Genomic DNA, 5,235 nt, shown 5'->3' with positions numbered 1-5,235 from the left:
CTGCTGCAGGAATTGCAGGAGACTATCAAAACCAAGAGGCACAGAAAGGTGTTCTTCTCCTTCTCAACTCTCACATTGCCCAGATGGAAGCGCTGTCCTGTGGCTGTAACATCCTTCCTCATCCTACTTATTCTCCTGACCTTGCACCATCTGACTTTCACCTCTTTCCATCCATGAAGTCTTTTTTGAAGTGCAAACGTTTCTAAGATGTGAAACACTGATTTCTGAAGTCAATTTATGGCTTCAAACAGAATGAGGAGTCCACAGCTGCATGAAACGATTGAAGAAGTGTGTCATTCTTGGTGGGACCTATGTATTCTTTCTTTTAACGGTAGGTTCATGTCTGAGCCGCCGTGGTCACAGCATGATACTTAATTGTAGTTTTCATGTTTGTGATGCTTTTTGGATGAGTACGGGGTTTAGGGCCCCCAGTTCCTTTCCCATTTGGAAAAAGGAGTCCGGTGTTCCCTTTTTAAAATATTTTATTTTCTATTTTTCCGGGTTTGGGGGGACCAGCACTGATTTTGGGGCTGGCTTGGCCACCCAGTGGCTAGGTAGGCAATCGGGTGAATTTCCTTGCCCAAGGGAACAAGCAGCGGTCGGTAAACTCGACCCTCAAATTTCCAGTTGCCGTCGTGACGTTTTGAGTCCGACGCTCAAACCCATTGGGGGCCACCGGGGGCCTTGGACGATCATGGGCTTCCATGTTTTTTTCTTGGGCAATTTAGAGCGGGGGTTTGCCTTTCCCTTTCCCGCCCGGTGTTTTTTATCGATCACCATCCTATTTACCCGGCATTTATTTGGGGCCCGGGTTTGGGCCCACCGGGGTTAGGTAGGCAATCGAGGGTAAAGTTTCCTTGCCAAAGGGAAAAAACGCGGGGGTCGGTGACCCCGAACCCTCGAACTCAATTGCCGCCCGTGACAGTTTTGGGTCCGACGCTCTAACCTTTCCCGGCCACCGGGGCCCCCCATGCCTATGTAAAAAAAAAACCCTAAAAAACTATACAGCTTTTCATTCCTGTACGCCTAAAGTGGTCGGGGGGAACCTTTAGTGAGCCCCCCTCACGTGGGGTTTAATATATAAAAATATATAAAATATAATATTATATCTATTTATTTATATATATTATCAACATATAAAAATATATTATTTTTATATATATTTATTAAAAATATATATATATTTTAAAATTTGGGTTTTAAAATGTGTGTGTGGTTGGTGTTTTGTGTGTGGTTTTTGTGTTTGGTGGTGTGTATGGTAGTGTATGTGTGTGTGTGTTTTGTGTGTGTGTGTGTGTGTGGATGTGTTTGCGGGGTGCGTGGGGTGTGTGTGTGTTTTTTGGGTTGGTGTGTGTGGTGTGTGTGTGTGGGTGGTGTGTGTGTGGGTGGTGGGGTTTTGGGGGGTTTTTGGTGTGGGGTGTGGCGCGCGCGTTTGTGTTTGTGTGTGTATTTATACTTTAAAATATGATATTAAAATACGCACACCCCACACACACACGGGGCGCACATATATAATAAATACCCCCTGAAAAATGGAAAAACCCTCTTCCGTGTGATACTAGGGAAAAACCCAAAATTTACAAAAAATTGGATTTTTTGAAAATGAGACTACAGTTTCGAAAAATTCCCCCTGGATTCCATCCCCAGGGTTGGAAAGGGTTGGGAAACCAGGTTTAAAATATACCTTTTATTTAAAAAAAACTAAAATACATTTTATACAATATTTAATATATATATATAAAAAATATATATTTGTGTGTGTGTGTGTGTGTGGGTGTGTGTGTGTGTGTGTGTTGGGGTATTTTTGGGGTGTGTGTGTGGGTTGTGTGTGTGGGGTGTGTGTGTTTCGTGTGTTTTGTGTGTGCGTGTGTGTGGGGTTTGTGTGTGGTTTTGTGGTTTCGTTGTATGTTGTGTGTGTTTGTAATATATATATAATAAAATATATACACACCCCACACACCACACACCCACACACACACCACACACCAACACCCCACACACACACACCCCCACACACACACACAAAACACACACACACACACAATATTTTTTCCTCTTTTTTTTTTTTTTTTTATTTTTTTTTTTATATATAAAATTATATATATATTATATATAAATATATATAATATATATATATATAATGTACACCACACACCACACACACACGCACCCCACACACACACACACACACGCACAACGATATCTATATAATAATATTATATATATATATATATATATATATAATGTTTATATATATATATATATATATATATATATATATATATATATACTATACATATTGTTATTATAATATTTATCTATTTATTTCTATATAAAAAAAATTAATTCTAGCCTTAAAATTATATTTTGATCCTAAATTTTTCAAACTTAGCATTTTAAATCATAAAAACAGTTGAAAACCCCCAAAATTTGCTGACTACTTTCCTTTTCTCGATGCTGTTTTTGAATGAAACCCAGGTTCGAAAAGCAGATTCTCATGGTGGGAAGTTTCCAGAAGTAACATACTTGTTTACGTGTTTCTTTTCCGTGTATGAATTAATACAATCGTGGCGCCTGTTCATTTTGCCGATATGCAAATTGGTATGGATCCAGGTACTAAAATACCCCATGTTGATATTTCTACAGATACAAGCGTGCTACTTTCTCTTTTAATATGTGTGGCCATGAGTGTTATAGGTGTACAGACCGTGAGAAAGTAGAAAATGCGTTAGAAGACGCTTCAGCAGAGGCGCAAAATGACTGCCCTATTTTTCAACACTTTGGAAATACAACAGATGATATATACATTGCTCATGGCAGGAAGACCTGTCAAATTGGAGGGGGATTAGTAGGGAAATTTGCACCAAGAGTAAAATAATGAATACGAAAGTTAGTTTAGAATAGTTATCATTTATGTTGCTTATGGCTCATGGGTTTTGGGTCCTCCCCCAGCCCTTAAAAGAGAGAGAGAGAGAGAGAGAGAGAGAGAGAGAGGGAGAGAGAGAGAGAGAGAGAGAGAGAGAGAGAGAGAGAGAGAGAGAGAGAAAAAAAAAAAAAAAAAAAAAAAAAATATTTTATTATAAATATATATATATATATATATATTTTATATATATATAAAATATATATAATATATTTTAATTATATATATATATATGGCCGCGGTGGCCGAGTGGTTAGAGTATCTGACTCAAGACTGTCACGACGGCAATCTGAGTTCGAGGGTTCGAATCACCGGTGGGCGCGTTGTTCCCTTGGGCAAGGAACTTTACCTCGATTGCCTATCTAGCCACTGGGTGGCCAAGCCAGCCCAAGTCAGTGCTGGTCCGAAGTCCGGATAAAATAGAGAGAATGATTACCTAAAAGGTAACACCGGCACTCTCCGTGGAAAGGAACTGGGGACCCTACCACGTACTCACTCCAAGAGCACAACATGAAAACTACAATTAAGTATCATGCTGACCACGGCGGCTCAAACATGAACCTACCGTAAAAAAAGAAGAAAAAAAAAATATGTATATATATATATATATATATATATATATATATATATATATATATATATATATATATATCCTGGATTTGTTTTCTTCGGATTTTATTCCGGTGCTGGAAGGTAGTGCAGTAATATTTCTTATAAGATTTTTAAAGATGAAAATATACAAATTCCATTGATCTAGTCTGATCAACATTTTGTACACTCATCACCCGAGGCTGTTCCTTTGCCTGCGTGAGGTATTACAGTCGAGGCGACCTGCGACTAAAACTTTAATCTCCGCCCCAATATCAGAAACCCCGCAGGCGCATCCTTGACTTAAATCATATCAAGTTTAAAAATCTCCGAAACCCCTAACACTTTGATAGATCCTCATGCATGTTTCCCCTTTACGGGCACATGACGATCGCTAAAACAACATGGTAAGATTTTCCGGCGTGCCCGAGTGATATGATATAGTATTGATTTTGGTGGGATGAATATCTTCAAAATCATTCTATATTGCTATACTTTAACCTTACAGACTCAAGAATATCAAAGGATAGGTTGGGTGTCTTGATTTGTTTACATATTACAGGCACTATATCCCTGTAATACATGTGGGGGATTCTGACTATGAATATGGAGCTAACTCGCGGTGGATACGATGAGATGTAAAACTTCAAGCAACATTCCACTTTCCATAGGAAGAACAAGAGGTGTAATAATAAAAATAAAAATAAAGGTTTTGTTTGAATCTGGGAAAAATATTTGAAAGTTTCCACAAGCTTGCGGAGCGAAGAAAGGTGTGTATAAACAATATGAGTCGTAGAATAGTCAGGTCATCTTATTTGAAGGTCCAAAATTTTGCTTCTTAACAAAAAACATACCAGCATATTGAGTAGTTTGATGGTTTTCTGTTGACTTTTGTACGTGAAATAAAGAGAAATTACTTCTTTCAAAATTTTATCAGACCAAACTTCGATGATCCCGTGTTTTGAAGCGACCACAAGCCAACAACAAACAATGTATCAGCGTTAAGGGTTGGGGATGGTACAAGAAAGACCTAAGTATGATATTGTATATATATGTATGTATATATTCTATATTACTGTTAATTCCCATTTAACTATATTTCTTCTTGTGCTACTACTACTACTACTACTACTACTACTACTACTACTACTACTACTACTATTTTTTCTACTACACACCTAGTGCTACTACTGCTGCTGCTATTATTACAGTTTAATTACTACTTCTACTACTTCAACTACTTCTATACTACGACTGCTGCTGCTGCTGCTACTAGTATAATTTTACTACTAGTACTGCTACTACTACTATTATTATTACAACAACAACTACTACTTCTACTGTTACCACTGCCACTACTACCACTACTAGTATTACTACTACTACTTCTGCCACTACTACTATCGATTACTGCTATAGTTCCTCATGTTAATGGTTTAGAAACCCCTGGTATATACCAACAAAAAGATTGTTGGTACACACGTGTTCTATCAATCTCGTTTTGTACATTATGAAAATTCAAATGATTCTTTGATATTTTTGCCCTTTCGAATTACTTTATGGCATAATGTGCGCTTACCCTTCCTCATCTTCGCGATTTGTGATTAATGATGAGCTGGGTGAGGGAGCAATGTCTCCTTTACAGTTTGTACAGTTCTCCCATCTGTGCAGTTATCCTCGTCAAAAAGAATCAACTCTTAGTAAACTAAAAAAATAAGAGAAAC

Source organism: Penaeus monodon, chromosome 2 (assembly GCF_015228065.2).
Source record: "Penaeus monodon isolate SGIC_2016 chromosome 2, NSTDA_Pmon_1, whole genome shotgun sequence".
NCBI lineage: Eukaryota > Metazoa > Arthropoda > Malacostraca > Decapoda > Penaeidae > Penaeus > Penaeus monodon.
This window is presented reverse-complemented; position numbering follows the sequence as displayed.